The 13,394-nt window shown below is 39.7% G+C and overlaps 1 pseudogene; it reads right to left on the reverse strand.

Moving 5' to 3' along the window:
• Positions 1 to 13,394, reverse strand: part of LOC101620842 — a 93,867-nt pseudogene that overhangs the window by 15,029 nt on the left and 65,444 nt on the right.

Here is a 13,394-nt window from a genome sequence, read left to right on the forward strand (position 1 = left end):
TAATTATTATGAGTGAATTAAAACCTGACTTCAGATATTGACCTAGTGTATCTAGTAAATCTGTTCATTTAAAGCTATTTATCTTATCTAACAAGAATGACTATAGAGTCAGAACATGGTGTGAGAAAAAGTGTGGGCTAACAAGCTCCCTTCCTTATGCCCTTAAACCCAATACTCTCTAGCCATTATATATTCTGATCATTTCTGAAAATAGGAAAACTATGTTTTCTCATGTCACTTAGAGTAAAATCATTACACCAAAACCAACAATTACTGACGAAATGAGTGACAACTTAGTGGCCTTGCAAAATTAAAGAAATAGTAACATTAAAAAATGTAGGTAGAGCCCTCCCTGGTGGCGCAGCAGGTTAAAGCACTGTACTAAGAAGCTTAAGCCACTTCCGCATGAGTTCGATCCCCACCTGGCCTGGAGGAGATCCACATGGTGAGGCAGACCTCTCCTGACCACCCGCTGTTCCCCTCAGCAGTGTACTTCATTGATCTGCCTGTTCTGCTCCTCATTCTGTCTCTGGTGAATCCTCTCACCCTCCACATCTCTGGCCTGTACCCCAGTTCTGTATGAATAAATAAATAAATCTTAAAAAAAATGTAGATAAATTAGTCAATATTTTTGGTCAAGCTTGAAATGATTTGCAAAGTTATATAATATAAAGCAGAAAATATTGATTGAAACAAGAATATAACCTCGGGAAATTGTACAGTGCTTTGTTTGGATGCTTTATATTTGGACAATGGATAAGTATTGTTGGAGTTAATTGGCTGTGATTACATTCTATACAATTCAGCTCAATTTAATGAATAAAATGTATAACAAAAAATGTCTAAGTGCTTAAGTAGAAAGAATTCTTGCTTAACATTAATACCCTTTCAGCTGTGTAGTCATACTTTATAAAATGTGTAATATAGTTAATTACACTGTATTATTTCATCATTAGCTACCATCAAACAAGAGAATGTTAAAATTTTCCTTGAATAGTTTGTGAAAATCTTATATGCATAACTCATAATCATGTCACCATGAAGATGGGTGGTTACTGTTTAGTAGATATGTTTACTCAGGTTCATAAAATTTAGGTGACTTTTTAAATAAGTCAAATAAGTCACTTGTTAAATAAAGTTTATCAGTGGCCAGAGATGAAAGTAGTTCCTTGTGCAACTTTGGTATTATAGAATCACACATCCAGTTCAAACTTGAGTCTTCTTTATGTTAAATTCTATCTGACATTAAGCTTTGAGAACTTTGATGCGGATGACCTAAAACTTGACACAGTATTAATCATAATTTGGGTTAACGAGTTCTTTGCAGTGGTTCTTACTGGTGATCTTAATTTGTCAAACTGCTTTTTGGAGTATTTCTTAGAGTGAGCCAGGGATAGAGAAATAACGACATGTTTATCACACATAGTGGTTTCTAAAACCAACCAAATTAACTGTGCAGATGGGGGTGGGGCATAAGAACAGTGCTAATTAAAATTCTCAGCCATCTTTAGCTCTCATATGTGTTTCAGGTTACTTCTCATCCAAATCTCTTGCAGCACTACAAAGTTGAAACAAAAGGGATTGAGTTGTATGTTACTATGACCTTTCTCTGTCATATTGATGAAGAAGGTAATAAGCAGTGAAACAGAGAAAGAGAAGATGTTAGAAGAGGAAATGTGTGTGCTTGTTGTATGTGAGAATAGTGTGTGAAATGTGTATGTGGGAAGGGTTGTTGTAAGCAGCAATGGTGAGTGTGTGTCTGTGTGTGTGTGTGTGAAATGTGGGGTTAACTTATGTCCAGACAGGTAACTGAATTAATATTTAGTCACACGAACAAGTGATAATTTGATATCACAGATCAAAGCTGAGTTGTCTCTCTTTGCTTTATAGTCATTTCTATTAGCCAATGTCTGGTGCCAGAAAACTTCTGTAGAAAATCCTGGCATCCATTTCTTTGCCCACCTGTGACTATGCAGGTGCTACTTTTCACCCACACTCTCCCTCTGTGGGGCAGCAGCATCCTGCCTGCCCATGACCTGTACCATGCTGGGACCTTTCTGCATTGACCTCTGCACTAAGACCTGCATGGTTATAGGGGGCGGTCTCTGTCCCTTTCAGGGCAACTCTTTCTGCCCCCTTGAATCTATGCAAGTGTCTTTTCTCTCCCCTGTCTCTTTCTAAAAAACTTTGTTCTTTAAAAATATACATATATATAAAAAAAAAAGAAGAAGAAGAAAGAAAATCCTCTTTTAAAAAATCACGCTTAAACTGATTGTTGGAATTTCTCTACTAAAAATTTCTTTAATTTAGGAGGAAAGAGTGTATGAATTAATTGGAGGGAAGGTGAAAAAAATAAGAGGAGGAGGCAGAGAGGGTTAAAAGAGAGTTCTCTGTTCTGGACCCTCATGCAGTTTTGACTTTTTCCTTGTGAACATTTTCCTTATGGTATTACCATGGATATTACAGGTCACATGGTCACATTGACTGAGTAGTCTCAGTTCCCGGGGTTAACAGAGTACCTCTGGAGGCACATCTCTGATTATCTGTAACTTGTAAAAGTTAACCAAGGACTAAACAATGTGATAACAGTGGTATGAAAAAGTGGCAAAGAACGACCTTAAAATCCAACTTAACTGGGAAAAAAGTCTACCTGTTCAACTCTTGCTAAAAAAGCCCTGCCACAAAGTGGACCCCCTGATTCATCCTAATGCAAAAATATTCCCCTTTGGGGATGAACTATTTTACCTCCCTTCATTACATATTTCTAAAATGAGCAAATGGAAAATGGAGGACATCCCCACTTTTTGCCTTCTGATATGTGTACAAGGTGACTCTACTCCAACGATTGTAATGACCAGAGAAGAATTATTGCTTCTTTGATTTTGTGACTTTGTTTTGTCCTCAGAGGTGTATCCAAAAAAATCAATGTCAACTGGCTTTAGAGGAAATGTCTTTAATGGGCCTGCTGTTGCCAAGTCTCCCTGGGATGCTTGATCAATGTCTCGGTACCAGTAATAGAAGCTTTATGACTTCAACAGCTTGCTTGTGAATAGACCACCTCAGGCCCACAAATACTGACAAAGGTCAGATAGACATTCTACCTAGGTGGGGCAAGTAGATCCTGGACTATAGGGGATATGTGGAAGTGCAGGGAATTACTTGTATACGCAGGCAGCTACTACTTGTTCACTCAGTTGTTGCTACGATGGAGTTCAAAGCCCCATGTTGTTTGAGCATCTCCTGTGGTTTGTCTATTTGGTATGAGACAGATGAAGTAGGGGTCAAAACAGTTAAATCTGTGAAGAAAAGGATTAGGGAATCTTCTGACATTAAAATCTCTGCTGGAGGCATGTACTAATTTGCAAGGGCTGCCATCACAAAAAAACACAGACTGGTTTGCTTAACCAGCAGAAATTTATTTTATTACATTTCTGGAGGCTGATGGCAAGTCCAAGGTCAAGGTGTAGGCAGATTTGGCTTCTTTGGAGGCTTCTCTCCTTGGCTGGAGATGACTGCCTTTTAGCTATGTCCTCACATGATCTTTCCTGTGTACTCAAGTATCTCTGGCGCACCTTTGTGTATCCAAGTTTCCTGTAAGAACACCAGTCACATTGGATCAGGGCCCACTCTAATGGTCTCATTTGAATTTAATCATCTCTCTTAAGACCCTACCTCCAAATACAATCACATTTGGAGGTACTCAGGGTTGAGACTTCAGTATATAAATTTTGGAAGGAAACACTTAGCCCATAATGAGGCAGTCTGGGTTCTGCAGAGGCAGGCAGCTTGGGCATCTGTGTCCTATTCTTCTCATTCAGACCAGAAGACAACTATGTATTATAAACAGGGAGGGAACAACTCTAGCATCACATAGGCAGTGACTTAATTAATGGTTTAAGCTTATCCTTAGACAATACTTTCCAAAGAAACTTGTGATTAATACAGATTATAAAGACTTGCTAGAGAGTGTGTGGAAAGAGTTGATTCCAGCAACAGAAACAACTTTTTCCTCATAGTGAGTCTTATTCCATTTTGGAGATGGCATTGTTCTTAAATAGTTAGTAATTGGTACTTCCGTAGCTTGCAATATTTGTTAGTGAGCACACACCTATTCTGTAAGACAAAGCATCTGTGGTAAGAAATGGTGGTTTATGCTCTCTGTGTTGCCACAGAGATTTCTTAGGAGTCAATAACTGTGAAACCTTCCAGGTAGAAGCCCTACCTAAGAAGATGAGAATAATGCCATGGACTACTTTTTCCAGTAAGTAAAGATAAGTTTATCTCTTGTGAAAAAAAAAAAAAAAGGCATAGTAAAAATTGAATATCTTAAGGATGAGCTTCAAACTCTTCACTTAAAAAAATGCTTTTTATTGGATGTGATAAAAATCCACAGTTTTGATGGGATAACTTAAGAATTTGACATTGAATGTTCTCATTTCAATTTTCAATAACTTGGTTTCTGCATGAATCAAAATGCTGTTGCAAAATATGGCATCACATCTGGAGACTCAGGAAGTAGAATCTTCTAGAAATGTGTTAGGTAACAAGCATCTGGAAGTGGCTACTTGGCCTAAATTATGCTCATCAGCTTCTCCACTTAAGAATTTAAAATTAAGTCTCTGTACCTCTAAGGTTATTCTTTTTGTATGCGAAAGGATAGAAAACAGGATTGGTTTGGGGAGCTGGTAGCTGTGATATGTGGGTCATATGCATCTCAAAGCAGAGAAAACTTACCTTCAAGGAAAGAGAAAAATAAACCAAGAGAAGTGGAAATGGCTACACCTTACCTGCTAAGGCCATGGTGAATTACCCACATGTGCTAACTCCCACCATTTCCGTGTTTCCTTCATTGCTATGGCCCAGCTGTATTTTCTGTCCTTTGGTCTCAATGAAATATCCATGTATCTTTCTGGTCAATACAACTATTTGCTTAAGGAGAGGTTGAAAGTTCCTGTTTCTTATAAACAAAACCTATCTTAGACAGAAGAAAGTAATCAAATAGTCTTGAATAACTTCCAGTTCTGAATAATTACCCTAGTCTTTCAGTTTCTTTTTGAGCTTGTAAGTAGATTTTCTGTATACAGAAAGTTTTATTTCTGAAATATCAAACATGGTAATTTTAATAATATAACACTCAGAGTTTATATTTGAGCCTTAATAAATAACTATGGATTGATTTATTCTGACTTCTTTTGCAGACTCTTCCTGTAGCACAAAGCTTTTAAATGTCAAGTGACACCCTCTGCCTGGGCTTCCTGACATTGTGCTGCAGCATGACTGTTAGAATTGGTACAACAAGTCTATTATGGTCAGAATCCAGAAACAAGCAATATAATTCAAATGTCTTATCTCTTCTTACTCATCTGTTGTGAAGGAAGTCAAAAATTCCAGTTCAGAGGATTTCAGAGCTATCTGAAGATTCATTTTCTTGGCTAAGTTGTGTTTATTAGGATAAACTAAGTAAAGATACTCTGTTTGATTGCATAGTGCTTCTCTAAAACCACTCAGTATATAAAGTCTGTTGCATAATCAGGGCCAGTAGACTGCCTGTGAGTGTCAGGTGGAAAGCCCATGAGATTTTTACACCAGCAAGACAGTCTTGATGCTCTTGTCCTTTGGAAGAAAACAGCCTCCAATTACTGTGATTTGATAATTTTTGCCTTAAGCTCTAGCAACTGCTGCCAGCTAATTAGTGGTGATCTGTAGGGTAGTTCCTGTATTGTTGTTATTTGTACTTTGGACCAGAATACCTTGATAAGTCAAGACTTATTGTTTTTTTTTTTTTTTTTTTGCAAAAGAAAGATGTAACCCTGTATTTTATAGTATAAAAAATTATGTATGCACAGTACTTAGCATTACTGAACCACATGTATAAAAATTGTTTAGATGGAACATTTTATGTTATACATTTTATACATAAAAAATAAGTAAGTTGGCCTTCCCTGGTGGCACAACAGATTAGAGTCAGCACTTCAAGCAAGCCACAACCCTTTCATTGTGAGTTCAATCCCCAGCCCCGGAGGTGATCCATGTGGCAAAGCAGTCTTCTCCTGTCTCTCTTGCTGCTCCCCTCAGCAGTGTGCCATGTTGATCTGCCTGTTCTGCTCCCTACTCTGTCTCTGGTGAGTCCTCTCACTGCCCTAGCAACTCTGGCCTGTACCCCAGTTCTGTATGTATAAATAAATAAATCTTTAAAAAAAAGTAAGTGGGTCATGATCTTATTCTTATCTATGTTTATCAGAGACCTACCGGCAAGTGCATTTTGTCGGCTAATGTGGGCCTTTTGGTTATAAATGTGTATTGTTTTCTTGAATTAACATGATCTTATTACATACCATGAATGTCAATATTCTCAAACACCTCATAATACCCATGCCTTCTTCCCTTATTGAAGGTTTATATATATGGAACCAGGAGAGTGAAAATCAGTGCAGGTTGGTTGGATGACTGACAAACAAATACTGTGGCAAAAAATTTCTAAGGAGAGGGTTGTATGTGATTTTTAGAAAATCCTTGCTGGGACAGTCAGCCAAGTCTGCAGCTGGAGTAGAGGCTTAGCAGTGAAGGGGATGTGTGACTTAAGTCAGGAAATATGAGTAAGGGGTGATTTGAGGAAGAAAGGAAAATAGGCCATCATAAGATAGAAGATGCAATATATGAAGATACATGAAATATTGCAAATAATTTAATATTTTATTTAATAGTATTTATGTGCAAAGGAATTGGGGGGAGACTAGGGGAGGTTGGGGACTGTCAAGATACTAGGTCAGAAAAATAGGGTCAGATCCTTGTGTGCATGCTTAAGAGTTGGATTATCTCCTATAACTTCCCCTAAATGTTTGAAGAACTATAGAAGGAATATAAAGAAGAAATGACATCAGACTCATGGTTTAGAAAAATCATCTTGACAGTTCTGTGGGAATCAATTAAAACAGAAGCCATTTATAGTTGCTACTCATCAATAGTTCAGATGAGAAATTACAATTACAAGTATATAAATTAAATTGTGGGGCAGGAAGAAAGAAGCGGGGGATGAAAAATACAAGTGACTGGAGATGAGAGGTGTGGCTATGGAGAAGGAGGAGTCATTGAATATTGAATAACACACTAAAGATTTTTGCATTTCACTACATGGCAATTCCACTCTCCAAAATAATTGGCAGTAAACACTAGGCATACAGAAATGTTTCAGGAAAAGTATACTAATGTTTAAGACTTTAAGATAAGGTGAATGGAAAGAAGACTAGATAGGTTATGGGCCCTCCCTAGTGGTAGAATGGGTTAAAGCATGGCCCTAAGAAGCTAAAGCCACCTCTGCATGAGTTCGATCCCGGCTTGCCCCAGAGGTGACACACATGGCTGGCGTGGCAGACCTCTCCCGACCCGCCCGCTGCTCCCCTCAGCAGTGCACTTTGTTGATCTGCCTGTTCTTCTCTCCACTCTGTCTCTAGTGAATCCTCTCACCACCCCTGCACCTCTGGCCTGTACCCCAGTTCTGTATGCATACATAAATAGAAATCTTAAAAAAAAACTAGATAGGTTACTATATAATAGATTAAACACAGCACTATGATTGTGTCCCATCTAGGTTTATGGCTAATTAGTATATTTCTCTCAATTATGCCATAAGTGATGATTTTAAAAATAAAATTTAGAGGGGCATGTTTCTCTAAAGTTATTTTACGCAGTGCAGAGAAATTACAATGTCATTTATTATCTAAAAAAGTTACAATCTAAGTCAAGTTGTCAAGACTATGCCCATTATTTTGGCCATACATACAGTGCTTCCATAGTCTGTAGCATTTCTACACTGTGGCCATTTTTTTTTTAAAGATTTATTTATTTGTTCATGCAGAACTGGGGTACAGGCCAGAGGCTCAGGGGCGGTGAGAGGCTTCACCAGAGACAGAATGGGGTGCAGAACAGGCAGATCGATGAAGTACACTGCTGAGGGGAGCAGCGGGCGGGTCAGGAGAGGTCTGCCACGCCATGTGGAGTTCCTCCGGGGCAGGCGGGAATCGAACTCATGCGGAAGTGGCTTTAGCCTCTCAGTGCAGTGCTTTAACCCGCTGCGCCACCAGGGAGGGCCCACTGTAGCCATTTTGATAGATATTTCACTTCAATCTGCTTGCTTTTGTGAGCCACAAATCTCCCCCTTGCAATGGTACAATGGCAGGCATGTGATGGGAGAACCATGCATTGAACTAGCCACCAATAATGAATTAGCCACCAATAATAAATAGGACATTTCTTACCCTAGAAAATGTTATCCCATTTAGAAATTAGTGTAATTCACTTGGATATATTGTGCATTTGTGTGTGTGTATCTGATGGGGAACAAAATATTTTGAAAATCAAAAAAGTGGGGAGCTTCTTGTTGTGTGACAAGATCAATGACTCTATTGTAACAGAGAAAATGGGACAAAAAGTGGAATAAGTAGAGTAAGGGGCATAGACAGAAGATTATTTTAAGATCAGACACACTGTGTCTGAGATATTATAGAAAACCTAACTCAGGAGTGTTTCTATGCTGGAGACAAGGAATCACTGGAATAGAGCCAGATGGTTGTGTAGACTGGATGAGAAGAGATGACAAGATTAGGTCTCTGAGGAATCTTAGAAGATAACTGAAGTGGACGCTCTGTGAGAGGCTGGTAGGCATTTTCAGAGAAGTAGGAGGAAAATGAGAGCAAGGAAGGAGTGGTAGGAGGTTCATTACAGACTAGAGGAAAGTAATCAGAAGGCAGCAGAACGAAGGCGTGGTTAGCAGGGTCAAGTGTTTCCCTGAGGTCAACGCTAAGGAATTAGTTCTGGGTTTAGGAGTCTAAACTCCTATTGGAAGACATGATTGGAAAACATGGTGAGAGCATTTCAGAGAGAAGTGAACTCAGAAACAAGATTATAGCAAAATCAGGAGCTGAGGAAAATAGGACATTAGACTGTGGATGTATCAAGTGAAGATTATTATTATTATTTAAGATTTTTTTATTTCTGCATACAGAACTGGAGTACATAGGCCAGTGGTTGTGGAGGTAAGATGATTCACCAGAGCCAAGAGTGGGGAGCAGAACAGGCATATCCATGAAGTACACTGCTGAGGGGAGCAATGGGTGGGTCAGGAGAGGTCTGCTGCACCATGTGGGTCACCTCCCTGGCTGGGGATTGAACTCGTGTTGCAGTGGCTGCGTAACTATATAGTGCTGTGCTTTAACCTGTTGTGGGACCAGGAAGGGCCCAAAGATTATTATTTAAAGAAGTCTGGCTATCCTTAATTGTGGTTAAAAAAAAATAATAAGACCCAAGTATCTGATAAAGAGGAAACCCATGGAAATTGATTAACCAAATGGAGAGAAGTTGGTAATAATTAAGGCCAGCACCTGAATGGTTGTGAGGAAAAGCTCAAGGTCACATGCAGGGACTAGACGAGGAGCTTCCACTAAAGGTGGGGTAAGGAGGTGAGGGTGGGTATGGATAAGTTTGCTGGGTGAGGGGAGATGATCATCAGGAAGGTGATGAACTCCAGTTACTGATACCTCATTTTCTCTGCAGTTCAGTTACCCCTGAAACAACAAGGGTTCTAACTCTGCATGTCCACTTATACACTGATTTTCTTATAAACAAATTATGTAAACTTGCCGTATCAATACATACATTATAGTACCATAAATGTATTTTCTAAATATTTCCTATCATTTATTTTAAGAATACAGTCTACGATACATATAACTTACAAAATTATGATTGCCAACTATTACATGCTCTGGTAAACAGCAGGTTATTAGAAGTTAAGTTTGGGGGGAGTCAAAAGTTATCAGGATTTTTGATTGTGTGGGGAAATTGCATCAGTCCCCTGCATTGTTCAAGGGCCATTCATATAACATGGGGCCACAACATAACAGTGGTAAGGAGGGTGGTGGAGCTAGACATGACCTAGTATTTATATCATGTTGTATAGCTTGTCTCCTTGGGCAGTCAGCATACTCTGCTTCTGCAAACCTGAAGTTTCTTCTGAAAAGACAGATGCCAAATCTAGTGCTACTTCCTAGCTCCGGCATTGCCAGGTGGAGGTGGAGGGTAAGATTTCACAGCTTTAAGTCAAGATCACGCTATTACCTTTTAGTTCTACCGGTCAGCCTAATGTTCTTCTTTCTGGAATAATCACCTCTAATCCTGATTTCTAGTTTCTCAACTATGGTTGCAGAGTAACAATCAACTCGATGGTAGGATCAGCATCCCCCTGGCATGTGGATGTTTCATTTTGACATCTTGCTTCTCACGAGGCTTTCTTCTCAACTGCAATTTCTGCTGCAAATCTTCCTTTACAATCTCCAGAAGTGAAGAAATTTCCATTTTTCTGGTGGCCATCTCTCCCACTGTTCCTGCTTAGCCTTCAGCATAGCGTATCTCCTAGGTCACTGCACTCATATGCCAGAACTCCCTGGAATCTCCAGGAGGCCTCCCTTTACTTCCAACAGAGCTAGATTGCTAAGCGTTTCAGCAGCAGTTTGTGAAGCGTTGAATCACTTTTGAATCATATATATATATATATATATATATATATATATATATATATATTTATCTACATTTTGAAGATGCTATGCTATGCCTTTCTTTAGATGGGGCCAGTCATTAGGTCCTCTGACTTACAGAAGATGCTCCTTAGGAGTCCAGTTAAATGTACTTACCAAGGGCCTACTCAGGTTCATCACTGGGGTAAAGCTTATCATCTCAGTGTGGTGAGAGAACAGCTAATAGATAGTAGCAATATTCGATATGTGGTGTCCAGAGTAAATAACTGGCAGAATAGATAAAATGCAAATTCCTGAGCCCATCCTTAAAGAAGGATTCTATAGATCTGCCAAAGATACAGCACTTTTAATTAGCACCTGTGGGTGGGAGGCCCAGAAAATGGTGGGTACAAGTCTGATGCACATGGTATGAGAACTATACTTTAACAACACGACAAGAGAATGTCTAGGGTTATAATAAAGGTGCATGCCCTGGGTGTTCTAGCCTCGGAGGGACTGATTCATTCAGCTGAAGGTGGTGGTTGTAGAGTGGAGGAGGAGGAGGAGAAAGGTTTTATTGGATGACTCCACCAGCTCCTCTCATATGATCTGTGAGGATAAGTCAACTAAATCTCTTCATCATTTTCTCTTCCTCTACAATTTTTCCTGAAGTATTCTCTGCTTGAACTGGATATGTTCTGCTTGAATGGATACCCTTCTTTTCTCATGTATATTTTTATAAGCTAAACAAATTATACTGTGTGCAAATTCACAGGTTTTGTGTATCTCTTCCCATTTCTAGACATGTTGAAATTTAAGTAGCAGTTTTTTTCCAAAACTAAATTTCCCCTCTTTGGCAACTTATTTTTGAATTTCAGTTACCCTAGATACTTTGCATCTTTAACAAACAAGCTTTTTTCTTTAACTCTAAACTGAAAATATAACCCTTTACTCACCCAGACAATGAATATATTGTTTGCTTCTATGAGACTGAGCGGAAGAGTGAAGTATTGTTTTGTGAAACTGAACTGCAAAAGAAATATTCTTCCAAGAACAAAATATTTTCTTTCTAAAAGTCAATCAGCCATAACCAGTAAGAGTTTGTTGCTTTTACTCTAGAGAATTTTGCTGAGAGAAGAAAATATAAAGACTGGATTAGAGCAATTAACGATGGATGCATGTATGGAAGGTTATCATGGAAGTAACTTAGCACCTTTACATTTTGTGTTTTGAATTTACACTTGATGTGAATAAAGTGTGAAATGTACCACATGGAAATCTTTATGCTGTAAGTCTCTTCAAGTATCATTGAGAATTGAAACAGTGTCAAACTGTGGGATGTTTTCCTTTTTATATACAAGGATTATTTCCCTCATATTGAATTAAACTATAGTGCCAAAGATTGTTGTGCTCCATTGGAAGGAAGGGTTGTGTATCATCCATTTATGAGAGATGGTAATGAATTGTGTTCTTTCAAATTCATGTGCTTGAATCGTAACTCCCAGTGTGTATTGATAGAAAGAGCTTTCAGGATATCATTAAGATAAAATAAGGTCACAGGGGTAGAGTTTTAGCTAGATCAATTAGTGACCTTATAAGAAGACAAGATAAGGAGATTCTCTCTATGGATAGGCCCCAGTAGAGGCCACATGAGGACAGTGAGATGTAGGGCATGCAGGCATGGGGGGGGGCAGGTTCACTGTGTTTGGGGCAAATGGGTGAAGGCATCTTGGAGCCCTCAATGGGATTTTATAGGTCTTTAACGTCAAGCAGGGAAGCAGGTATTATAGGCACACCAGTGTGTAGGAGGCAGGGCAGGCAGGCAAACTGAGGCTTTCAGCTTCCTATGAATCTCTGTGCTCTTTCCCTGGCCTTTTTTCTCTCAATCTCCTGTCTTCTTGTAGTCTCACCTCACAGTGATTTTGTAATCATGTCATCTCCCAGTCTCCCTCAGAGTGATGCCAGCCATCTATCCCTTCCCTTCTAGGCCCAGATGTGCATCCATACAAATGCACATATGCCCTCCTCTTTGGGCCCACATGTCCACACTCATGGTGGGAGTGGAAGACTTCAGGTGCTGGCCATAGAGGTTAGCAGTGGGAGGGCAGAAAAATCCTGGATAACTTCAGTTACCCTACAGGTTTGTCATCTGCCAGCCAGGAAGCAAGGTCCACTAGAAATGACAGTTCTGACACATTGCTCTCAGACTTCTAGCATCCAGAACTGTGCAAAAACTGAGAGACTAAGAGCACTACTTTTTAAGCTACCCAGTCTATGGTATTTTTTTATGGCAGCTCAAGCCAATAAGATAGAAGGCATATGAAGGGGGCAACTCGGAGCTGGGTAGACAGGAGGACAGGAGGCCTGGGAGGCTGGCATGCAAGGAAGCAGGCATAGGCAGGGTTGGGTGGGGGTGGGGGAATGATGCTAGGCAACTGAGACTCCCAGTCCCCAAGGAGTCTTTATAATCTCTTTCTCTGGGCTATCTGGTGTTCTAACCTCTTCTGTAGCCATCATCACTCCTCCTCTCATAGGCATCCAGTCTCTGAATGATGCTACCCTTATATTGCTGACCTCTAAGGTTCAGGTATGCACACTTGCACATTGCACATGCGTACACGCCCACACTCCAGGTGTCCACAATCAAGCAGGCATGCCCAGGGCCCACACTCCCAAGCACCTCCTGTGTTAACATGACCAAGACCACAGGTGATAGCCACAGAAGCTACTGGCATTTACCCTGCAGCATACTTAAGAGCTTGGGAATCTGTGGGCCTGAGTTCTAGCTGAGTCTACTTCCCTTTGCTTTTGTGACTCTAGAAATTTCATGGAACCTCACTTTTTCTCTACAGGTTGAAGGAGTAGAACTGAAGCTTTTAAATATAT

This window comes from Condylura cristata, unplaced genomic scaffold (assembly GCF_000260355.1).
Source record: "Condylura cristata isolate star-nosed mole 26May11 unplaced genomic scaffold, ConCri1.0 scaffold00007, whole genome shotgun sequence".
Lineage (NCBI taxonomy): Eukaryota > Metazoa > Chordata > Mammalia > Eulipotyphla > Talpidae > Condylura > Condylura cristata.